Raw genomic sequence first — 26,454 nt, 5'->3', positions numbered from 1 at the left:
TGGTTTTGGCTCAGGTCACAATCTCAGGGCCATGTGATGGAGCCCTGTGTCAGGTTCCATGCTTAGCATGGAGTCTGCTTCAGATTCCTCTCCCTCTTGCCACGTTCAGGTCTCTCCCTCTCTCAAATAAATAAATAAATTTTAAAAAAAGAAAAGCAGCTTTCACTGCCAATGTCATAATGAGGTAAAATATGGAAATAGCTTCAGCCTGCAACATATCCTCTCAAATGTGTTTCCTACATAGCAAAGTATAAAAAAAAGAACATGAACTTTCTAAAAATCAAAAGACATGGAGTTTCCAGATCATTATTTCCTCTATAATTTGCTATGGGACATTGGGTAAGGAACTTTCTCTCTCTGGAGTTCAACTTTTCTATTTCAAAGAAAAGAGTTTCAATTTCAGAAACTTTCCTTCTTTCCTTCCTTCCTCCCTCCCTTCTTCCCTGCCTCCTTTCTTCTCTTCCTCTTCTCACTGCCCTTCTCCTCTCTCTCTCTCTCTTATTTTTTCTTTCTAACAGTGGAAGTTCTCCTCCAAATGAAATCCCATTCAATTGGCCATCATATGAACTATGAAGGCGAAGCTACTCTTTATGTAGCTCTCCTCATTAGTCTCCTCTTTGACTTCAGGAGTGCATAAGACAGCTAGTCAGTAACCTAGATCTCCTTAGAACCCACTTTGTTAGAAGAAGAACAAGAACAAGAATGAGAAGGAGGAGAGGGATGATGATGATGACAAGGGGAACGAGGAAAATAATGAGGACAAGGAGGAGGATGAGGAAAAGGTGAAGAATGGGAGGAGGAGGAAGAGAGGAGGAAGAAGAAGAAGAAAACATTGAACTACAGGATGAGAACCCATACTGTACAGTGTAGATTGTGTGCACTCTGGAATCAGACAGACCTCAATCCAAATCCCTACTCATGTCTGCTTTCACTAGGGCATGACTGAAAAGCCATTTTACATGGGTCACTCTTTGAGCCCTGATCTCTTCATCTATAAAATGGGAATAATAATATCTACCAAATAAGGTTACTGAGGATTAAATATAAGGATTATTAAAGGATGAGTTAAATCCCCAGCATACAGTAATACCTCAATAAATAGAACCAATTGTTTTTTACTAAGAAGACAAAGTGCCCCACTAAACAACTGTAGTCATAGTGATTATTAATAGAATATGCTTTCACTCTTAAAAGGCCCTGGTTTGGACAATAAATTATATGACTATTTAAACCATCTCTTAAAGTCACCCCTCCCGTTTTGATTCTGGGGCTTTCAAAACATGCAGAAGTCTACTGGCTGAGTCTTAAAATCTCACAAGGAGCTAAAGACTACTTTTCATTGTCAAGGTACAAGAATGTGGTTGGTGCCACTATAGAGGCAGGCAACTCACAAACATAGAAGAAATATTTAATGGTTTTATACCTCACCAGAGGAGAGATCCCCTTGACCCAATAACTGGCAAATTCCATGGGCATACATGGTGGAGTCAGCATGGAAAAGAGCCAGGAAAGCCAGCATTTGTTCATGTTAAGAGGATATGTGTTTCCAATGAGATATCACTTTATACCAGTGAGAATGACTAAAATTAAAAGACAGAAAGCAATAAATGTTGGAGAAGATGTGGAGAAAGGGGAACCCTATTCCACTGTTGGTAGGAATGCAAGCTGGTGTAGCCCCTCTGGGAAACAGTGTGGAGGTTCCTCAAGAAGTTAAAAATAGAACTACCCTACAACACAGCAATTGCACTACTGGGTACTTACCCCAAAGATACAGATATAGTGAAATGCCGGGACAACTGCACCCTAATGTTCATAGCAGCAATGTCCACAATAGCCAAACTGTGGAAGGAACCATAGTGTCCTTTGACAGATGAATAGATAAAGAAGATGTAGTATATTTATACAATGGAATATTACTCAGCCATCATAAAGGATGAATACCCACCATTTGCTTCGACATGGATGGAACTGGAGGGTATTATGCTGAGTGAAATAAGTCAATTGGAGAAAGACAATTATCATATGGTCTCCCTCATTTGTGGAATACAAGAAATAATGAAAAAGATTATAAGAGAAAGGAGGGAAACTGAGTGGGGAAAAATTAGAGAAGAAGACAAACCATGAGAGACTCCTAATTCTGGGAAACAAAGGATTGAAGAAGGGGAGGGGGTGGGGGATGGGATAACTGGGTGACAGGCAATGAGGAGGGCATTTGATAGGATGAGTACTGGGTGTTATACTATATGTTGGCAAATTGAATTTAAATAAAAGTTTTTTTAAAAAGAAGATATGTATTTGGAGTAAGCAATCTCTCATTTCATGTCTCCTGCAATCCTGGTGTTTCTCTTCCTTGATGAACACAGGCAGGGGCTGTGTTCACGTGGTTGGGAAATGAAACACTTGAGTTGTAAACTCAGAGCTGGGCACAGAGAACACTGATCTTAAGAGTGTACGCTGAAACAAAGAAATGTGTGCACCTGAGTAGGTATCCTTTGTGTTTGGTGCGCCTTGTGGTTATAATTAAGCAAATCCATTATAAGCCAACAAACATTTGTGGACTCCTTTTAGTATTAGTGATTCTGCTTGCAAACCATTGGCTTTTTTGTAGACTTGCCTAGTCTCTTCATTAAAAACTAACCACTTCAAAATTGTTTTAAGCTTCTGAACATCAGCCTTGAGAACAAGAGAGTAAATACCAGCATCACTTATCACCTTGGCAGGCTCAACAAACAGCATTTTGGAGCGTTAACAGCCCTTAATAGAGACTCTCACTGCTATTAGCTAAGCAAACAGTCATTAGTTTGAGGAAGGCAACCAGTGACCCATCTCCACAGTGACTGATTGTTATCTATGTTGGCTTCAGCTGATGTGGTACACATTCCACCCCAGCACCTTCTGAGGGAACTGGTGGTGACCATGCCATTTCAGGCTTGGATCTATGCTCCAAGCTGGGCTGCCATTAGCTCTGTTTTAAATAAGAGTTTAACCGGAGTTTAACCAGTAGTGACTGAAAACATCTCCTCTTCCCTTTTGGTCCACAATTGATAAAAACCCCACCCCTTCTCTCAGGTCCACTTCAAATACCACTCATCTACTCTAGAAAGTTTTTTCCTCACTCTACCTTTCCCTAACTGGGAAATTAACTTTTTTCCTCTGAATTCCCACAATACAAAGCTCAGCTGCATGAGTCACTTGAGTTGCTTATAAACAATGCAGGTACTTCTAATCCAATAATTGCAAATCCAGGCCACATATCTGAATCACCTAGGGACTATTTTTTTTAAAACACTCTACAGGTGGTTCCTCTATGCAGCTAGAGTTGAGAACCACAGCTTTCTCCAGAGAGATTCTGATTCTATTTATCTGGGGTAGGGTTCAGGAATTTTCATTCTTAACCAGCACCATGGAGCAGGAGTCCCAGTTCACACTTTGAGAAATACCACCATGCCCCTTGGGTTCTGAATGGGGCCTGATAACAGATTAATATTGCTTTATAAGGAGTGTACATCCTGGAGACTGGGACCTTCAGTCTTCTAAGCATTATGATACCATTTGCATAAAGAAGACTAGAGGTTAAGCTGAGGCAGAGATGAATTGATCTGCTTCGTGGAAGAAAGAGAGATGAATGTGTGGAAGTAGGGGAGGGGAGTGGGTACTGAGATAGAGGAAACTGGGACCAACAAGGCTGGGTAAAAGGGAAAGAAAAAAACCCATTACCCTAGCATATGGCCATGTCCCAGAACCAATTTTGAGGAATGAAAATATTTCAGGAGAATGTTGTAAATTGTTTGCTCCAAGATGTGCAAAGCAATCTCCCTCCTACATCTCCCCTTAGGAATGCTGAGTAAAGAGGTGCTGGAAGTCTTCTTCACATTGACAAGGGTGAAAGCAGTGAGAGGACTGGAAGAAGCGGAGTAAGAAGATGAAGGACAGCGCCCATCTGGCTTACACATGTGGGCTTCATCTCCTAACAGCCTGTTACACAAAACAGGTGTTCAACAAGCATTTGTCAAACAAATGAAATAAGTCCTGGGGAAAGGCTCTAAAGGAAGGCCTTGGTTTCTACCACCACAGAGGACTGACAAGGGTAGGAAGAGAAACAAAGAGGCCTTTTCCTTATTGGTTTGCAAAGGCAAATCCTGACCTGCTGGACTCCATGTTAACACAGCACACAAGTGTCTGCCAAGAAAGAGTAAGCAAGGTTAAAGCTCATAGGGCCAAAGATCTCTTCATGTGCCATTGGCTTAGCTTTGGGTGTTTGGCTATTGTCACGTTTTGGAAAGTTTTAGCAAAGACAATAAAGAGGGCATTCAAAATACAAAGAGAAAACCTCCCACATACCACCCATCGTGATGTGCATGGCATTGATCTAAAGCAACTAGAGCAGAGGACATCCATATGACGCCCAGCTGGTTGAGTGAAATTTTGCCCTGAGCTCCATCTGTTCTAAGCCAAAGTGACAGACATAGCCTGGGGGTTCCACTTACAGTTCAGATTTGCACAGCTCAGCTGCTTCCCTTCCCTCAGCCCCTCCCTCAGTTCTTTTCCTTTGCTTGGAAGCTATCTATGTTTCTAAAACAACAGAATTCACTTCAGTGACTTTAGAAACAACTGTCCCAGGACTAACCCTGACTCATAATGAGACCTAAGGAAGAAGCAGGAGCAAGTACTTTCTTCCTCTAGTGCTCTTGCGGTGGGGTTGATAGCCTTTATTTTATCTGCCCAGTATCCTTCCTGCCTTTGGCAGTGCTTCCTTCTTCATTCTGTGTCACCCCATTAGAGCTATAGTCTCACATCTACCAGCATCCCCTTCCTGATCACTGGGTCAGTCATGTGACTCCAGATCAGCCCATCTCAGTGCTGTGTGCCTTTAGCAACAGTGATTGTTCTGGGTACATTTGTCTCATCTAAGCAAGGCCAATCATAGTCTTGCCTGGATTGATAAATGGGTGTTGGAAGTTAATAAGAAAATGTGATCTGGAACCCTGGTGACTGGACACTGTCCATAGGATTAAACCAATACTCAGAAGGACACTGAGCTAAGGGGTGAAGAGAGGCTGAGCTCTGATGTCACAGCTGGAACCCCTAAATCCAGCCTGAAGGTAGATCATCCTTGGACTTGCCAGATACATAGAATTTCATGTGTTTGTTCATTTATGTTTAGGCTAGTTTTAAGTTGGATTTCTACAACTTAAAATTTTAAATGTTGTAATGAATATAAGTAAATATAAAATGTTTCTATTCAAGTAACCTTCACTCAGCATATGGAATCATCATTGCAATTATTGCTTGAACACCCATCCAGAGTCAGGGCCTGTACCAAGACAGTAAGTGAATGTGAATGTCCCACCAAAAAATGAAGGTACCTGAGACTCAGAGAGGTACTTGACGTGGACACAAATCACAGAGATGGAGGAGGAGGGGATCCTAATCTCCATCTCAGGGTGGACTCACTCCATTCTATGCTCCTGAGAGAAGAGTGCCTACAGCAGCATAATTATGTAGAAACAGCAACTCTTCTGTGCTCGTTTAGTTAACAAGATGACAGTCCTCAGCTGTGAAGCTTAGGTCCTCAGCACAGTTCCGTTTGTCCTACACAAGGCTCTAAGCTTCCAAACCAGGCTCCTGAGGGGGCCAGAACTCAGCTGGGAAACAGGTGGTGAGGTCTCTGTACTGGTCTGTTGGGCTCCCTGAGCCACATGCCAGGTATCAGGAGAGGCTTGATCTCTGCCGTCAGCATTTGTTGGCTGAGAGTGGGAGATGGGCAAACACTAAGATGGTGAGTTCATCCAGGACCAGCCACTTTCATGATCCACAGTGAGCTTATCCAGCCTTTGCTGAAGGGAAGCTCAGGAGGGGGATGGCTCTGAATATACTGGAAACCGGACATGAGGATATCCAAGCTCATCCCCAACATCCACATTTGACTGACTCTGCCCATCCTCTGACACCCTCTCCTACCTGCCCCTCAGAAGGGGCAGGGGAATAGCATACTATGGAACCCATCCCAAAGGCCACTAATGAGGTTTCCCTTTATTTGAATGTCAACTCCCATTCCCAGTTGTGAAAAATCCATGGTTCCCCTTATTTAAATTCCCATTCCAAATTACAAAAAACGCATGAATGTAGCCCTGCACTACATTCATTGCCTCTATGACTTTGGTCAAGTTGCATAGGCTCTCCAAGCCTCAGGTTGCTCTTCTGAAAAATGGAAATGATGCTGTCTACCCAAAGATGTCACAAGAATTTAACAAGGGATGTGCCATCACTCCTCCTGGAGCTTGGCATGTGTCAGATGCTCCATGATGGTAAATATTGCTGAGGCTTCCCAGGAGCGTTCATGGGAACAAACTTACTGCATACTGGGCCCTGGCTCCTCTGCGCAATCTTCAGTTGGTGCCTATTAAATAGCTAGCTTCTTTCAAATGGGGCAGGGAGTGGATGATGGCTACTCCCATTTTCCATATTTTAGAATCCCTACAAGTAATCCCTGGCCATAGTTTGACAGGTGGGGCAGAGCTATCCTAAGATCATGGAATTCCTACTCCAGCCTAATAAACAATTGTGTGAACAACCTGGATGCTAAGGTTAGTGGTGGGCTAACTGTGGGTGCTGTGGTGATACAAGAAACATCTGGAGAGCCCATGAAGAGGTCTCAGGTTTCAGATACTACTCCTCCACCAAAGCCCCATGGACACAAGCAGGCTGCAGTGGATGAGAAGGAGATAAGGGACCCCACTTTCTAAGGTGGAAGCATTTTTTTGTGGTACCTCCCATTCTGTCAAGGCCCAGGGCAGACCACTCCCATATCTACCTCTGCTGTGGAGGGGTCACCTGGGCTCTTGACAATCACAGTGGCATCAAGCTCAGGGCAAAGCCTGCTCTAGGACTGCCCCAGTGGACTACGTAAGTGGGGGTCCTAAGAAGAGGACTCACCTCCAGAAATGTTCCTGCCAAGGTGGAAGCAACAGGGGAGTGATTTTCAATCCTGAGTGTATGCTATGAATCACCTGGGGATCTTGTCAAGGTGTGGATTCCCACTCAGTGGGCCTGGGGTCAGCCCAGAGATCCTGCATTTTTAGCAACTCCCAGGCAATGTCGAGGCTTCCAGCCCAGGAACCACATTTTGAGACTAGCAAGGCTCTAGGGCATAAGAAGTTCGTAGTAAATGTCTGCTCATTCATTAGTAATAGATACATGGATGAATAAATATACAAATGAATAATACAAGGGGAAAGTAGATTATAATGAAAATTCTATTATCCAAGCCAGACTGGGGTTAAAGACGGTAACTTCCAGACTTCCAGGCTTGACCTTTAACCTCCCCACCCCCTGTATGTTCTTTTGACTCTTTTTGCTTTGTTATTTTTTTATTATTATTATTATTCATGAGATATACACAGAGAGAGGCAGAGACATAGGCAGAGGGAGAAGTAGGCTCAGGGAACCCAATGTGGGACTTGATCCCCAGGATCACGACCTGAGCCGAAGGCAGATGCTCAACCACTGAGCCACTCAGATGCCCCTGCTGTTATTTCTTTCTCTCCTCAGTGACAGGGCAGGAAAAAGAGCAAAATCACTACCTCTAGTATAATCTCTGAGTTTCAGTGTCCAAATCTATACATTGGGAATAATACCATTTACCTTCCAGCCGTTGCAAGGATTAAATGCCTCAGAAGAGGAGCTCAAGAAGTGGTGGCTACTGACTATTATGGAATTAACTCATTTGAAGAGGTACCATTTCTGTCTTCCGTATAGAAGGAACAGGGGAAAATATTACTGGCATATATGGGCTAGCGCTGTCCTGAGGCATTTGAGGTTCACAGTGTTGTGTCAATTTCACAGACAGGGAAACTGAGCCTTAGAAGGAATAGGCGACTTTTATCCAAGGCCACAAAGCTGAGTAAGTGGCAGGGAGCAGTTGTGTCTGATTCCAAAGCCACATTCTTTCCCCACCGTTCTGCCTCTCCCCTGTGCCCTGGTTGTGGGCAACGTGCCCCAGTTGAACACAGTACTCCACAGTCAAAGGCTGTGGGATTAGCTGTCAGGGCTCCAATTCGACCCAAGTCCGGGCTCATTCCTGGCTGTGAAGCAGACAGCCTGTTTACACGACACAGGTCTGGGATGGCAAAGTTCTCAGTGCCTATTTGTCTGCTTTTGCCTTCTCCTCTCACTCGGACCTTCAGTGAGTCAGTTTTGGTCAAATCCAAGGACAGTGTGTGCTGAGTGCCCTCCAACTTACCGGGAAGGTGTCTGAAGCCCTGAAGGTCACTGGGTGAAAGTGTCAAAGTAGACAGACAGATGACCTCTCACATCCTTGTGGGAGGGAGCTGTTTCCTGAGTAGAGGGTTCAAGGACATCCTCTCCGAGTCCCAAACAGGCCTGAATCACTGCCCCCACTTTCCGACCACAGATGTTTTCTTGCTCACAACCAGGTTCCAAATGGGGCAGGATCTGCCAGATTGAGCTCTACAAGAGACCCAGAGGAAAGAAATGTGAATCTGACACGTTGTTTCCACCTCTATAAACCCGGCCTCCTGGTCCATAGCCGCATCTCGACTCAGTATTCCCTCTCCTGCGGCAGCGACGACTAATTTAACTGCTCCCCGGAGATTCCTGCTCCCCTGTAGTATGGAACTACCCGGGGGACATGGCTGCCATGTTAGTGATCCTGTTTCCAAGCCCCCCTTGCTTCTTGTGGGGGCCAAGGGACTGCTTCTGACCAACCAGCGGAAGTGATGTGTCTCCCTCTTGGGCCAAGGCATGCCTCCTCCGCCCTCTCTTTTTCATCCCAGAGAGAAAGAAGTCACAGGTGGAAGGAGCTTGTGTCTCTGACTCACCGTGTGGAAGGCTTCCTGCCGACCAGGAACACCCACATAGCTTGGTAAGTGAGGAATAAAGCTTTATTATTTTGAAGCCACTGAAACTTTTGGATTTGTTTGCTAGAGCAAGTAACATTACTGTTAGTACACCCCAGGGCTGGGATAGCAGCGTAGACTCTGATTGGATCCTTGGTCCAATGGGCAGTACACTGTGCTCAGAACTTCATCACTGGGATCTCACAGGACCCTCATACGACTCTGGCAGATAATTTTCAGCCCATTTTAAACCACAGAAACCTTGGCTCTGGGATAGTAAATCATTCATTCCAGATCATATGGCAAGGAAGTGGCAGCAATAAGGTTCAAACAAATTTCTGTCTGACAACAGATGCAAGAAGCCTTCCCTTTAACCACCTCTGGACAGTGCAGTCCTGAGGTCCCAAAGAAAGAGCATGTTCCTACAATCATTCCTGGGCAAGAGTACATGATCTGAACCCCTTTATTGGTTTCTAGGGCTCTTCTCATACAGGCCCCCACCTGGGATCTGGGAAGGATGACAGGAAAGAAGAATGGAAGCAGATTCCTCATCACTCTAATCCAGCCAGCCACAGGACAAAGAGAGCCCTTGCAGAGATTGGTACACCTTTCCTACACCCTCTCCTAGGTCTGGTACAGACCCCAAAGGAGGAGCAGCAAGTTTGGATGAAGTCCCTTTGGAGTGAAACGTTGTTTTTTTAAAAGGAGTCTTAAATTTGCTCTTGGCAGGTCATAGTGAAATAGACTTCCGGTAAATTTCCCAATTGAGGTGATTCAAAAACTATTTAAATGAAAATGTGCAAAGGTGGCCAAATTGTAAGGTATGAATTATGCTCTACTGAGTTTGATGCAGGCTCACCAAGGACAACCCCAGGAGGTGCCTGTGACAGGGCAGTAACATTGCACTCAAGCACAGAAAATAGGGACCGTGCAATAAGAAGCTAGAGGTCTAAGACCCAGCTCCCTGGCTTAATGTCTGGAGCAAGACATACCTTTCAGAGTCCCGGCTTCCTCATTTCTGAAGAAGGGATGAGGGTAGGAAAGGTGTGACTCTCTTTTCCTGGCAGTGTTTGTAGGCTTCCCTTTTTCATTTTCGTGTTCAGCAACTTGTACCTGAACTATTGCAGCAGGAAAGGGTAGAGAGTGGTTCCAGGACCTTCGGCTCCTGCTCCCCCCTCACTAACCAGTGAGACAGCTCTGCTGCTTAATCCATCTGCAGTACCCAGCATCCTCAGGATAAAATCCAAGCTCTTCAGACTGCCATTCCAAGTGTTCCATGATCTAACCTTGACCTTCATTCCTACCATACATTCCTTTATCCAATCCTTGATTACCTACAACAGGTCCCACACACACTTCCCTGTGCACTTCCTGCCATTCTATCCTTTTAACTTTCCTGATATCCTCTTCCCTATCCTAACTTTACAAGATTAAACCTTATCCATCTTTCAAGGCCAATGTCAATACAATCACTTCTAGAAATCCTTTCCTGATGTCCACACCTGAGACTTCCATCCCTGCCTTCCAAGCTCAGGCAGCAGGCTTCTCAGGCTTGGATACTTTTGAAACTTGTTGACTCATTATTTGACCCTATTTCTTAGCTCCCCTCTCAGCTCCTTAGAGAAAGAACTCCACCTGCTTCGTCTATGCATTCTCCAGCACCTAGAGGTATACTTGGTACAAGGCTGGTATTTGGCAAGTTTACTAAGTTCATTTAGTGAAAGGGAATATAAGGGAAAGGAGAAGAAATGTGTGGGAAATATCAGAAAGGGAGACAGAACGTAAAGACTGCTAACTCTGGGAAACGAACTAGGGGTGGTAGAAGGGGAGGAGGGCGGGGGGTGGGAGTGAATGGGTGACGGGCACTGGGGGTTATTCTGTATGTTAGTAAATTGAACACCAATAAAAAATAAATTAAATAAAAAAATAAAATAAAATAAAATAAAACAAAATTGTAAGTCAAGGAAAGACTAAGAAAAGACAGTTGACAGAAAAGAATGAGACAAAGCCCTCCTGTGGTAACAGGTAAATCCTGATACTTGACTTAACATAATAACAGGTGACCTCTCACTCCACTCCCAGTCCCTCAGGGGTCAGGCAGTTCCCTAGAGCAGAACTCCTCCAGTCAAAGGCAGGAATCCAGTCTCCTCCATCCCTCATAATCTTTGCATCCCAAGTGTTTTTGCTTCCAGCTTGCAGATGGAGTTACAAGATTGTGGAAGTCAGCATAGGACACTTTATGTCCAGGTTAGAATTGGTGTCCATTCCTAATACTTGAAGGATTGTCTGTGAAACCAGAAGCACTGGCATCACCTGAGGGTTGCAGAAAATCAAAATCACAGGCCCACCTCAAACCTGCTGAACCTGAGTCTGCATGTTAACAAGATTCCCCAGGTGATGTGTGTACACATCACAGCATGAAAAGCACTCATGGACATCATTTCTGCCCAAGTTCCTTCAGCAGGAACACAGTCCCGGGGCCTGAACTAACTGAGGAAGCCTGGAAAAATGTCTCTACCCTGAGGCCTCGCATTGGGAAGTAGGTTTTACTTACCACAAGCAGCATAGAAGATGAAACGGATCCATTCGTTCTTCCAGGTCAACCAAGTCATGTAGACACTCTGTACCTCAGTCACCTACTCTGCCATGGCAGTTGGTGGATGGAGTTTCTATGCCTGGCTCAATAAGCAACGGGCTGTTTCAAGATGGTGGAAGCCAGCAGAAGGGCCAGGAATTCCCATACATCTGCAGAGAAATGGAAGCCAGGTGAAAAGGCACATTGAAAAACCTTTCAGCTCCTGAAGTTGAAAAAACATTTAAACATTTAAATAGTGTAGTCTAAAAAAAAAAAGAGAGAGAGAGAGAGCTCCCCATTGCTCCCACCAACGGTCATTCAACCAGTGCAAAGGCCATAAGCAGCCACAGTAGCAAGCTGGAATAATCCATTGTTCATTTTTTGTGAAGTTTTGACCTGTTCGACCCAGCTGTTTTCACTATTTCCATTGGTCATTGTTTCTGGTTCTCATTAATTGAAATTTATTTTAATTATTCTGTGACTCTATTTTTTCCAGAACACAAGGATTTGAGGTTCACATACTTTCATCTTTTATTTATGATTGGTTAATTAACCAGCACTGCATGGAGGGATGAGGAGAGCAGGAACTTTTCAAAAATCCTTTTTTCATGTAAATGTGTAGACTACTTAACAAGAGAACTCAGATCCTTTGTAATATTTTACTTGATGGTGTTTTACTTAGGAAACACTGGTAAGCCAGCTCTGATCTTGAATTTTAAAGCGTTTCATTAAAATTAAAAAAAAGAAAACATAACATTTCACAATATGAATTTGCTTCATTTTGCATGTGCCAAACAGAAAAAAAAAGTAAAGCAATCAAAATTTTCTCAACACTGAGCATGAAATTTTTATAGCAGAACATCCCTTGTCCAAATATATTATACTTTTATTTTTAAGCCATGGGGAAAGAAATGATTTAGAAACTCAATAGGAAAAGAAAATAAATGCTTAAAAGTATGTATCATGGAAAGTCTTTTCTAGTGCTAAGTATGAATTGACATTTCACATCCATGAATATGATTTCATATTAGGAGTCAATATCGTGTTATATATAATTCATTCATGAGCTGCAAGGGTGAATGGGTAACATGCATATGTATGCCATCAGTCATGGGATAATTTCTGCATTGTTAAAGGGCCATATATCTTTTCTCTCCCTTTTGCTTTCATATGAGGCTAGACCGCCACTCTTGATGAACCATCCCTTTCAGGACTTCAAAAACTAGGTCCATGACTTCCAAGACTCCCTCTCCAGAATCCACCTTCCTCTTGAGCTTCATACCTACATAACAATTCAGTGTAGGACACCTTTATTTCCAGAAGGACCTCAAATTTGCCAGTTCCATAGGTAGCCCGCCATTTTCTCCTAAAACTTCTTATTCCTTCTTGTATTTTCTAAGAAAGTACTCAAATATTTGCTGAATTATTGAGGTACATGGAGATTCATTCTTCATTTTCCTCATTTTTATTTCCACAGAACTAACATGATCCTTTATATACATTTATGTTAACTTCACCACCATCCCCTGCTCCTGCTCCATCAAAAAACCTGAAGGGACTTGAAAGAATCTACAAGATGATACAAAGAAGACAGTTAAAGAAATGAAGGAGTGGCAAACTAGCAAGGTTGAAAGAAGCTAGGGGAAGACTGATTCCCAGCATTGCACCCCAGGAAATTGGGATACAAATCGGGTTCTGAGCTTTTCCAAAGGCTGAAAGCAAAGTGGGAAACACTTATCGGGGATGTGTGATTCATAGTGTCTGTCAGATGAAAGGAAATGCCAGCTGTTCAAGATGAGCATGATTTTATTATATAACAAAAGCAATGCCAGCAAAAGTGGGTGGTATATGCTTCCGTACAGGATGACTTAGGCCTAATGAACCCTCTTTGGTTGCCTGCCTTGTCTAACAATTAGGTAAGTGAAAATGGACTTAGGTAAATACCTTAGTGAATACCTCAATTAGCCTTTCCTTGAAGACTGTCTGCAAAAGAGTGTAAATGGGCAAAGAATTACCTAATCTCCATTATCTTTTCTACTTCACGGAGTCTATGATTCTGGTGAGCATCCTCAGATGAAATGTGAGTCCAATATAGGTTTCCTCACCCTCCAGAAGTAGAGCATTCCCCCTAAAACCTTTCCTAAGCCAAAAGGAAGTAAAGCGAAGAAACAATTGCCATCAATTTATATGGAAATTTTTTTTAGCATTCCCAGACCCCAAAAATAACCCCTCTTAGGCTTTTCTGATACCTTAGGACACATCTTGCTAATAGTGCACAGAATAATTCTAATAATAACAAGATAAAGCACAGATCCTCACAGATGCAACCCAGAGCCCTGGCAGCTTGATGCGGAGATGCTAAGTGTACTTCCTGGGGAAGGAGCTTTGTTGGGGGGTGGGAGAGGACTCCTGCTGTTGAGGATGTGCATTATATAAAGGCTTGCTCAATACAAATGCTGGGCGCTATTTTGGCTTTTCATCTTTTTTTTTTTTTTCAAAAGCAAAAATCCTCTTCAGATTTATTTCAGTTTGCGAAAACGGGTCCTAATATGGATAGATCTTTCGGAAAATCCAAGTGTTGTAACTTTTGAAAGGTGAGGGATGCCTATCTAAAGTATATTTTAGTGAATCAAGTTCCTTTGTTGTCTGGCTTCAACTTCCTCTTTTGCCATGTAAACTTCATCAACACGGCCAACACTTTTTTTTTTTTAAGATTTATTTATTTATTCATGAGAGAGAGAGAGATAGGCAGAGACACAGGCAGAGGGAGAAGCAGGCTCCACGCAGGGAGCCTGACATGGGACTCAATCCCAGGTATCCAGGATCAAACCCTGGGCTGAAGGTGGTGCTAAACCGCTGAGCCCCAGGCTGCCCAACACTTAACTATTCCTTAGACAGCACACTCACCCCGCTGGTCCTTGCTGGTGCTGTGTCCCCTGCAAAGCACTCTCTCATCCCAAATCTCTGTCTTGCATTCCTGGGTCATAAAACCCAAAAATCCAATTTCTTCTGTGAACCTCTCCCCAGCTCTGGAATTGGGAGCTCCTTCATTTAGGCTCCCACACCACATACATGCTCCTCAGCTGCTGCATTTATCCACAGCATATCAAGATTCCCTGTTCAGTGGCTGCACCCATATATAACATGTTAGTATTTATTGAGCACTCACTATGTATCAAGTACAGAGCTAGAGGCTTTAATATATATTTACCTCTTTCTTATGTTAGTTTTCTGTTGCTGAATAACAAATCAACCTTACACAATCTTACACAATAAGCATTTACCCGTGGGTAAATGCTCTGTGGACCAGGAATGTGGATGTGGCTTAGTTGGATGACACTGACCCAAGGCTTCATAAGATGCTGCTGCCAAGCTGGCCAGGGCTGTGGTGTCATCTGAAAGCTGCAAATTTGGTAATGAGTACATGGGGGTTTGTTTTACTAGGCTTTTTACTGTTGTGTATATTTGAAATTTTTCATAATAAATAGGTAAAATAAAATCTGAAGTCACATAAAATTTCTAAGTCGGGTCAGGGAGGAAGAAGAAGCTATGGGGGAAATTCTTCAATGAACCGCCACAGTACATCTTTGGAGAAGGTTTTAATATCCCAGTTTGCAGATAAGGAATCTGAGGCTCATGGTGATGAGAAGGCTCTAGAGCTGGGATTTGTAGCCATGTCTGTTTGGCTCCAAGACCAACATTTTCTCCACTCTACCACACTAACATATACAAATGCCATCTCTGCATCGAAGATCTTCAGGTTGCCCTGGATTCTGGGGACCCGTGAGGTTACATGAATGCCCACCTAACACTGGCTCCCAGCCTTTATCACCCCCAGCTGAGGTCTCCCCAGTCACCCGGGTGTCTTACCTGAACGGAGTACATAATGTGTACCAGGCAGTAGCCCTTAATATCAACTCATCATCGCAATACCTCTGATAGGTAGGTATTGTTACTCCCCTTTTCCAGAGAGGAGGTTGCCCCTTAGAGAAATGAAGTCACATCTCAAGTCATACAGCTAGACAAGGTGGAGTCCAGATTTGAATCTAGGACTGTCAGATTCAAAACGATTGCTATGTTTATAGAGCATTTAGAACAGTGACCTAATAACAAAAAAAATCCACACTAGCAGTTGAGTGGCCTAGTGTCAGCCACTTTTCTTGCTGCCTACCAATGAGATCTTTCTCAGATTGCTTTCTCTCTTCCACCCATAGTCTTCACATTATAGAAGAGAAGCTGTTCTCAATGTCCCTTGAGGCAGGATTTTCAAACCATAGCTCAGAACCATGAGCAAGTAGTCCAATCAACAGGGTCACCACAAACATTTACAAAAAGAAAGAAAAAAGAAGAAAAGAAAAAAACACATCAGAGTAAAGATGAGTTGTTTCATGAACATACAGGTATGTTGCATGTGTGCACACGTGCATGCACGTGTGTGTGTATGTACACACTGGATGATGATGTAATATCAATTTGCCCCTGTGGGTTGTGATCAAGAGTTTGAAAGTCAGTGCTTTAATGCATCTTTCAGATGAGAGAATTCAGGTTAAGTTTGACAATTTGTGAACACAAACCACTAGTTTCCTGAAGACTCTGTAAATCATCAGAAAAAGGAGAACTTTAGAATCAGACCCCTTTGGATTGGAATCTCAACTTTCCTACTTCTGATTGTATATGCCCTTGGACAAATCATTTCACCTTTTTGGGCTATGGTTTCATCATTCATAAAATTCAATTAATAATGTCCATCTTATGGAATAATAATAAGGCTTAAATGAGAAAACAAACACTTAACAAAGTTCATAGTGCATAGCAATGTTCCAAAAATGTTAATTATAATAATAATTATTCATTTTAATATTTTTATTATGACCACCATCACTGTTTTCAAATTGCATTGAAATTATTTGTTTATATGTCTCTTCTGAGACTGGACTCACAAAGAAATCTAAGGGATTCTTTCTCTTTCATTGTGTTTCCAAAACACATTTTATTCGGTGCAAATTGATTATATGGACAGCACCTCCAAAGTTAGAACTTGGATCAGAAGGTGTAAAGACTATTCTATATACTCCCCAACAAACTTATAAAAGGACTTTCATCCAGTTAAGAACTCTTTGAAAAGAAAAATCACTATCTTGAAAAGGAATAATGAAGACTAAGCACCATAGAGTATTTCATCATTATGAGGTTAAGACCATGCAAATTACTTAATTCAGTCTCACCACCACATTGCAAGGGAAGTATTATTCTCATGCTCCATGCTACAGATGTGGAAACTAGAGTTCAAAGAGGTAAAATGACTTGCCCATGCCGTAGAACCATGACTTGACTTTAAGGTCTATGTTCTTTCCCTTGCATCAGTGATTCTGAAAAACATTAGGTTGCATGCAAGAAAAACCAGGGATCCCTTGTACAGGTGATTCTGACTCACCTGGGGGGGGGGGGGATGGGTCAGAAAAAAAAAGGCTACTCCTCTCACCTACTTAGAGAGTGGGTATCTTAGAGATATCTCTTACCCACTCACAAGCAACGGCCTGATTTTATAGCCCAGCAAACCCATTAGCACATTTGCAAAGGCTGTTCTCAGTTATGATGGGCACGTAGGGAGTTGGAATCTGGAAGACTCAGTTTAATTTTGCCTCTTGACCAAGCCTCAGGCCCTAGGGTTGAGAGTGGTGAGAGGAGCATCTTTGGATTGCCTGTGCTCTCTGGCCAACTGTGCACAGCCAGGAGTAGGGCCAGCCTAGATCTACACTGCCTCGTGATGGGGATAGCAGAGGTGCCAGAGCTCTGAAGGGCTTTGGGAGAGTAAAGGTCTGTCCTCAAAGAAGCCACCCTCAACTCTTTCAGCCAGAGTTGGTGGTCCCAAACACAGCTCCCACATTTTTTGTGTACAGAGTTAGTTTTGTGTAATTGTCAGTTTATAAGATTGCCTCCCAGAAAATAAAGGTGTAGGTGGTGAGCAGAGGAATCACACCATATTCATTTTTCTATCCCCAGTACCCAACCCCAGGCTATTGGCAGACACTCACTGAATGTATGAATGAATGAATTAATTAATTAACTAATGAATACAGAGCAAACAGAATCATGACTTACTCTGATTATGATATGTAATAAAAGTCTCCTAGATGCTCTTGTCTTTTTCTAGTCGTTAGGTTTGACCACCTCTAGAATTCAAAGGAGAAGATCTTTTATTTTTTTTTACCATGATAGAAACTTATTTTTCTTGGAATACTTTAAAAACATAAAAAAAAAAGAGCACTTCTTAGGAAGCTATAAATATGATGAACAATAAACTTTGTGGTTTGTGAGACATGAAACACCATAAACTGTTTTGAAAAGATAATTTTACTGGAAACAATATATTTGGAAATGAATTTGCCATCCCAATCGCCAAACCTTGGCCTGCTAATCCCCTAGAGGAATATGGGATATGAGGCTTTGTGGTGCAACCAACAAATGACACTTCACAGAGCGATTGCCCCAGGACAGGTCCTGTGCACACAGCATCTAGTTTAATGTCCTAACTGCACCCTCCCAGTCTCCCTGTGATGGAGGAGATGCATCCCCATCTGACAGCTACAGGAACTGAGGATCAAGTGTCACACAGCTCATAAGAAGCGGAGCTAGATTCAGATCCAGGTCTTTCTGAGTCTCCACCCCACAGATTTCATGTAATAGCCAGATTTCTCTCAGTTCAGAGGTGTCATCATGAATCACTTTCAATGAACTCTAATACAGATCAATGAAAATCCAGACCAAGACAACAACAACAACCTTCCCTCCTCAAAGAACTCTCTTAAGCTCTTTCTCTGTCTCCCTTGCCAAGTTATTTAATAGAAACCATGCTCTTTTGAGGAAAAGCAATGAATGCCATCCACTATTAACTATATAAAACACACAAAATTCCGTGGTAGCTGTTGCACCATTACCCTGAAGCCCTGAAGTCATGTGGACTTCTGGAAAAACCAGACTGCAACAAACATAAGTAAGGAATAAATGTTCATCAAATAAAGTTTGGAATAAATGGCAAGTGAATAAAGAAAGTGCCCATAACCTACCACCCAGAGACTGAAATATTTAAGTAACATTTACTTGGAGATGTATGTGGAACCACAGCATGTACCATGTAATATGACATCATTTTGGTTTTCCATTCAACGTTTAAGCAGACACATTTTTCCTATGCACTGAAGTAGTCTCCATGGATTTTACCAGGTTCATAATACTCCATCAAGGAAAGGCCTATTAATTAATCACTTGTTGTTGTTGTTGTTGTTACATATTTAGGTTTTATCTAGTTGTTAATTGCTCTATACAATTCTGTAAGGAACTGCTTTTATTTTTTAATAGAGCTTTTTTAAAAATGTCATGATCATGACATTGGGATACATGCCCAGAAATGGAATTACAGGTCTCCTAGCTGTGAACAGCATTTCAACTGCCAGAACATTCTCTGAAAGGTTACTGCACGCTGTGCTTCATCACAGAGCATTTCCCTCCGCTGCACCCAAGGAGCCACCTTCCAAGGGAGCCACCGGTGTAGGTGTACAGAGCCCCGCACTCAGAAGGGCTCCCTGTTTGGTTTAAGGTTCTATTCGCGCCATGTGTTTGTAGGTAAGTCTGACGGAACATAGGAATAGGCAGGTAAGCAGAGAGATATGGGCAATGTGTGTGTCCACCATTCCTTGTTCACATACAGTGTGGCCATGCCTCACGAGTATAGCATTCCCATTCCCACAGACCCCCCAATGTGTGAAGCTCAAAGCAAATGTAAGGTAAATATGTTCCTTCTACAACTGAATAAGCTAGGAGGACTGGGGCACTGACAATACTGACAGGCCATGCTTCTTATTAGAACCAGAACTTGCTTCATGTGACCAACCAGCACTACCATGTGTCTTAGCCAACCAACCACTTAGTTCACTTTCCTCTTCATCCACCCTACCCACCAGTGAGCTAAGGGTAGAGAATGTCGGTAGAATATACACATATCAGGAAGTGAATTTAAAAAGTTGAGTTCGTTTTGTGTGGCATTTACACAGTGAAAATGTGTAAACTTTTGTGTAAGCAGATGCATGTACAAACTGTACATAATACAAATTTCCAGGGTCGCACTAATGCAGACTAATTTCAGTGATTCCACGTAGGCGTTTGCCTCCTCCTTCTAAATGAATCCAGTCGCTTCGAGAGAGTCAGAGTAGGATTTTACTAGGTGCAGTCTTCCTTCTTCCTCCTCCCCTCCCTTCCTCAACTACCTTCTGGCTCAACAGCCGGCTGATGGTGTTTTGCACAATCTAATCAGGGAGAGCCTCCCCAGGCCAACATCGGCCAGATAGTGCGGGATCAATAGCAGTGTTGGTGTGGGGGCTAGTATTTGGTGAAAGGCAACAGGGCTAATATTTCTTTATTACCATGTGCTTCATGGTGCTTAGGTTCTTTATTTACTTGCTTGCTGGTAAATTTTTATAGCCTCGTTCTGCCAAATATTGCTTTCATTGAGGTTAGGCCCTCATTTCTGAAATACTTTTGAACTTTGGCCTGCCGTAAAGTCACTCTTGCTCTTATGAGTTGATCCCTCTTTGTAAAATTGCCAAGTTTTCCTTCTAAAGACATTATTATAGCAAAGTCATTTTATATATATGATAGTCAGTGTGCAAAAATCCCCTCGGGCTGATAACCCACAGTCTGGAGAAGGACAAGCCTAACCTGTATGGTGGTTGTTTTCAAACGTGGCTGTGCAGTTAAAAGGATGGAGGCGCTTTCCAAAGTAACGATGCTTGGGTCTCACTCCCCACCATTCTGACTCAGTTGGTCTGTGGTGCATGCTGGGCATGCAGAGACTTAAGAGCTTTCCAGAGGTGATTCGTATGCAGCTCTGGCTTTGAAGGTGCTGAGAACCACTTCTCTACAATCCTATCTGTTTAAATTCAGAGGAGGAAAGAGTATGTAGAACTGAGATAGAACCAGGAGCTCATAGAATGTTGCACATGTACGTTGTCTCTAAAAGGGACTTTCCAGACACTGTGCCAATGCCACATCGATAGGAAAAAGCAAAAAGGGTCACAAAGCACTCCATGACAGGGACAATGTCTTGTTCAACTTTGTGTCCCAAGTGACCAACACAATGCTGGCACCTAGTAGGTGGTCATCAACAAATGGCCTGATTTGTAACATAAGATGCTTAAAGGGCCAAAATTTAAAAGTTTGGAAAACTATGTCTGAGCCAGATCATGCAGGCCTAGAAAGTTCTTAAGCTGGCAGTTCCATCATCTGAGCTGTTCAAGGGGAAATAAATCTGGTAGTAGTCACACATGATGCTTTGGTTGGAGAAAAAAGCTGGAGATGGTTTAGAAGGCAAAGGCCCAGGAGGGGGTCATGAGGATCTGAACCAGGCCAGAGAAAGTGGGGATAAAGTGGTTAGTTGTGCAGAAAGATTGTTCATGGACATGCTTAGGACAGAAGCCTTACTTTTCTGCACCACACCTCTATCTTCTCCTACCCTGACACCTAGAGAACCTCAAATGCTATCACTGTCATCCAGTCGAACTCTTAGGAGGATGGACACAGAGACAAGCATCTGCTCCCTGGTCCTTCCCCATCGGCCCCTCTTCATTCCCAGAGCCCTCCTCCAGTGGTAATAGTAGGAGCCATTCTTTCCATTATGACCATCGTTTTTATGTTAGCTGTTCTAACGTACAGCAAGGATCTCATCTTCAGAATTAGCCAGTAAAGATATGGAAAGTTGCTCTACCTTATCTGGGAGCACTAATTAAAATGACAGGAAGATTTCATTTTCCACTCTCCAGACTGGCAAAAATTAAAAGATTAATAGTATCTATTGTCAGTGAGAGAAAAGGAAAAGTGTGCTCTTAAATTCTGCTCGCAGGAACGTACCTCGGTGGACTCTTTCGAAGGCAAATTTGGCAGTATCTGTAAAAATGTTAAATGTGCATTCTCTTTGATCAAGCGGCTTTAGTTCTTGATTCTGACCCCAGGGAAATGCTTTCACATGAGTACAGAGAGGCAAACACTGCATTTACTGGTTGCAACAAAATATTGGTAGCACCATAGCCCTCATCAGTAGGGAATGGTTGAAAACACCACTGGTGCATCCAAACTACGGCTTCAGTGGAACCATCCAAAAGAATATGGCTGATTTGTGTATTCTGGCATAAAACATTTACTCAGCAAAAAAGCAGTGTTGATGAGACCATAAAAAAAAAAAAGCACTGTAAAGTCTATATTACTAATAAAATCGAGGACATATACACACGAAGGAAAAGGGGAATGAACTTGCACTTTCGCTCTGATAATGTATTGAGACTTCACAGTTAGAATGCATTTGTGTTATTGGGTGATTATAATAAATAAACACATAGTAAGAGCCTGGTAAAGAAGGGGCTCTCCTTCACTGTATCTCCTTTTTCCTTCATCTTAGAAGAACGTCATGATGTGGAAAAGGTACGATTACTGCTCCAACATGCTAAATGGGAAATCTGACAGTGAGGAGAAGAGACTTGTCTGAGTAGCAGGATGGGTTAGGGACAAAGCCAGGATGAGAATCTAGGTCTTTCGACTCCATTCCAGAGCCCCAAGGATCACACCCCCTGCGGCACTCAGCTTCCAAGCCTTCATGCCATCTCGCCCAGGATCAAAGGAAGCCCTCAACCCATTCTTTCAAGAGAACCTCTGGACTCTTACAGACTTCCAAGTTTTCAAACTTTTTCTCTCCCTTTTCTGTTTTAACGGGGGCCAGAATCCTCCAAATCTCCAGGTGAAACCTGAAAGTTCGGTGTTGCCAAGGACTTGTCTGATGTTCCGTCCGATTTCCATCCAAATAAATCTCATTTTGCTGATGTCTGTGAAGTCTGACTTTATAGCAGAGAGCTCTCCTAGGACTCTGTCTTTAATAAAAGGGGAAAGAAGTGGAACTACTAATTTAGTTTCTTTAAAAGGCATGTATTTTCATGCACATTAAGTCCATCTGTTGGTGAAATGGATGCCTTTGCACAGTGTATAATTTGATAAAACCCAAAAGAACTCAGAGCTCCCAGCTTGAAGCAGAAATAGAGAAAGTGGCTGGGAACCTGACTTAAGTGGATAAATCCACCAACCACTATTTTTAGAACTAAAAACTGATTTTAAAAAAATACTCATCATGGAGAAAGATTCGTGTTCTTAGTATACAAGATTCTCAGCACATCTGAACTGGTTTAGGGACCAAGCCCAAGGGCCCACTGTCTGCAGCTCGTTGACTGGAGATGTTTTTCACAGTGCTGTGCAGTCTCTGAGCACCTCACTTCCTGCCCTACACTGTCCAATAGCTCCCCTCTGGTTGCAGAGCTTCAAAGCTAGCGGCCATGCCTTATTTGTCAGTGCGAAGTATTTTAAAATTTAAAGTGTTAGCACCATTTAAACCTTGGCATTCTGCATTAAAACATTGGACATTTCACACACACACACACACACACACACACACACACACAATCAGAAATCAGGGTTCTGATTTCTCTTGAAAAATCAGATCTGAGCATGTTGGGTCCAAATTCCTTCAGAGCATTAACAGGCTGATGCTGCACAGTAGAGGCATCATGTGAAAAGCATTTACCTCCTGGTTGCACAGACCCACCTATACCTGCCTGGGCCCCATAGACACTTGAAACTGTAACACTTGGTGTTAAAGATTAAAGTCTAAACTTCTCAAAAGACATTCAAGGTCCAGCGCTATTGGCTTCTGGCCAACTCCTTCATCTTAATTCTTTTCCTGTTTTTCACCTATTTATTTAGTCAACAAACCTTTACTGATTGCTAGCATGAACAGGCTGTGTGCTAGATGATTCAGGAACAAATCAAATGCATGTATCAGGCAGGGTCCCAACAGATGGAATACACAAACCAGGACAATCCAAACAGCATTGGTTGAATAGTAGGAGAACCACAAAGATAACACATTACCTTGAGGCTGGAAGCTTTGGGACAGTTAGTACATTTAGGCCTGAGGTGAGAGAGTTGCTTAGCTGGATAGATGCTATGATCTCCCACTGGGAATGCAACCAGCTCATAAGAACGTGCAGAGCAAGGGCTAGAGGGAAACATCACCTGCTCTCACTTTCCTCTCTACTGCCAGTCTTCTGGGGGCCGGGGGTGGGGGGGGGGGGAGTGCTCCTCCACTGGCCAAGGCCAGAAGCAAAGGTCCCGGAGGCCTCTTGATGCAATCCACAAAGGTCAGCTTCCCCGGACAGAGAAAGTGCAGAGTAGATCAGAGATATAAACAGAAGACACTGAGTTAAACCCATCCATCCTTTAAGGAATTCACGGTCTAGTGAGAAGAAAGGCAAAATCAATAGACAGTGACAGCGCAGTGGGGGCAGTTCCATGTTAATGAGCATCATGGCAGCCTACGGGAGCTCAGAGGAGAGAACTAGCCAGGCAGAGGCAGTCAGGAAGCCTTCTGGGAAACAGTGATCTCAAAGTTGAGATACAAATGATAAAAAACAAGGAGTTAGCCAGATAGAGGTGAGGAGGGGGAGGTGAGCTGTTCCAGGAGAGGGAGCATCCCATTACTCAGGCTTCATGAGCATCATATGCTCGATGCCCTGGGTCTCTCAGCATTCCCCAATGTCTCTTCTTTTGCACCCACATGCTCAGGCACAGACCCTTCCTCTGTTGGAGGAGCTTCCCCCAAGCCTTTTTGGGAAGTTCTCTCATCCCTATCCTCTCTAAGCAATTCCACTCCTAAATGCACCAACAGAAATGTGAACATACAGGCACCAAAGGACACACATTAGAATAGTCACAACAACACTAAGCATAGTAACCAAATGTGCAGCAACAGAGACCGGGTCTGTGGATTATGATCTACCCACAGGGTGGAACACTAAACAGCAGTGAGAATGTGTGATCTATAATGACGTGTAAAAATATGTAACAGTATCACAAATAAGACATTGGGTGAAAGAAACCAAACACAAAAGAGTATATCCCATGAGATTCTATTGATAAAAAGTTCAAAAGCAAGCAATTCTATGGTGTTAGAATTCAACATAGTAGTTACCCCTTAGGAAAGCGGTAGTCACTGCAAGAAGCAAAGATATGAGGTCTGTGTTGCTAGTAACCTCCTGTTTCATGAAGTGGGTGCTGGTGGCATGGCTTCACAAAAATTCATTGACCTGCACACTTATGACATATATAATTCTCTTCATATCGTACTTTAAGTTACCTTCTCCAGGAAGCCTTCCCAGATTATTGAATGACAAGGGCTTCATGTCCAAAGAGCTTAAAAAACCCTTCTGAAAACCCACCCTCGATGTCTGAAAACCACTGAGGATGGAGTAACAAATCAAGACTGCGGGCTTGCCTCAATTTTCCTGGAGATCCTGGACAAATCCTGTCCACTCTATTGGCTCTATCTACTGCTTTAAAATGACGCGATAGAGCAGATATGCTTCTAGTTTCTTGTGGTGATTAAGGGGTTTATAGGCCAATGTGTCATCCAGCATTTTCTGAACTTCCTTATCAATTCTCATAGCCTCTGGTCATAAAACAACTCTTAAACGGCTGCAACTCTCAGATGAGTGGCACCCAACTTTCTCTTCAAGAAGGGGCATTGTCAGTAATTTTCTTTCATGAGCCCCACATAATGGGAGAAGATGCATTTAAAAAAAAAAAAAAAAGATGTTTACTGTGTAAGGATCTATTTGTTTTAGTCAAGATATTTATATATATATCCCTCCAGTGGGTTGAATAATTCCCACTCAAAGCAGAGTAATATGATGGTTTAGTTCCCCACCCCCTCCCAGGAAGGTTCATACCAGGGGCTCAAATGTAGGATTTCCACTATTAATTTTAGAACATAGAAATTCACTCAAAACCCTTGTTTCTTTTCCTCAAGCCTCTCAAGATGGCACCCCTAGGCAAGGCCATGTGTCAATTCCTTATCCCACATACCAATGAGACTGGATTTCTTGGTATTTCTTGATGTACTTATCAGATATTTGATACTAGTTTCCTAAATTCTTTTCAAAAGTGATCTCAGAAGGGTACAGGTTTTTGTGGTATTACAGAACCCAAGTGAAATTAAGAAGGACCAACTCGATAATACCAACGGTGGCTGCGATTTATGCTGTACCTCTTATATACACAGCTACTATCCTAGGCACCTTCTATGGGTTCACTGGGGCTGTTCAGTCAGATAATATGGGTTCAAATCCCACCTCTGCTCCTGACTGGCTCAGTGACCTAAGTGAGTAGGTACTTAACCTCTTGGAGTCCTCATTTCTTTATCTACAGAATGAGACTTCTCACATAGTTAGGTCATTGAGTTATTGGGGGGATCAATGCATATCATCCATGGAAGCACATGGCCCAGTGCTTGGCACAGAGGAAGCACTCAAAGATGCTAGCCACTCGTAGTAATTCTATTTTCTTCACAACTCTTTCAAGAAAGCATCAGTATCCCCATTTTATAAAGAAAAAACTGAGGCTCAGAGACTTGCCTAAGATTACACAGTGATTGAAAAAGCAGATCTAGGATTTTCAATCTAGTTGTAGATAACACCAAATCCTGACCTCTTTCCCTGGTCAGTCCTTTAGCCTCTGTTGTAGGTAGCAGGTTGTAATATAGTTGGAAGCCTCCATGGCTGCTTCTGTCTCTTTAGGAACATAATCATTTTTGAGAGAAAGAACTTTTTTTTTTTTTTTTTGCTTCATTACTTAAATGAAAAAAAGTAAAACTATCAGGTAAGACTTTTACTCTTGTGATAAAAACCTAATTTTCTCAAGTTCATTTTTTTATGTTCCCATTCAAGACTGTCAGCCCTAATTTCATGAGAGTTGCCAATCTTGTTTTAGGCATTAGCGAAAAGGTCCAAAGAACCTTTTGGAACCAAACCGAGTGATACGACCTTGGGAGTCTCCTTGCCCTCTCAAGGGGGCCTCAGTTTCTCCTTATGTAAAACAGGGCAGGTGGGTGGATGGAGGCTCTCCCAGTGCCTGCAGCCTTGACACAGAAGC

General features: G+C 42.8%; 1 long non-coding RNA gene across 1 annotated transcript in view; it reads right to left on the bottom strand.

Annotated features, from left to right (window-relative positions):
• LOC140641828 (uncharacterized) overlaps positions 1 to 26,454 on the bottom strand; it is a 223,548-nt gene that overhangs the window by 32,589 nt on the left and 164,505 nt on the right. Inside the window, exons 7-8 of the long non-coding RNA XR_012038423.1 lie at positions 11,413 to 11,603; positions 8,243 to 8,469 (exon numbers count right to left, since the gene is read on the bottom strand). This is a non-coding gene — a long non-coding RNA (uncharacterized lncRNA). The remainder of the gene's footprint in view (positions 1 to 8,242; positions 8,470 to 11,412; positions 11,604 to 26,454) is intronic.

Source organism: Canis lupus, chromosome 10 (assembly GCF_048164855.1).
Source record: "Canis lupus baileyi chromosome 10, mCanLup2.hap1, whole genome shotgun sequence".
In the NCBI taxonomy this organism is placed as follows: domain Eukaryota; kingdom Metazoa; phylum Chordata; class Mammalia; order Carnivora; family Canidae; genus Canis; species Canis lupus.
The sequence above is the reverse complement of the archived record's forward strand: the minus strand, read 5'-3'. Positions and strand labels throughout refer to the sequence as shown.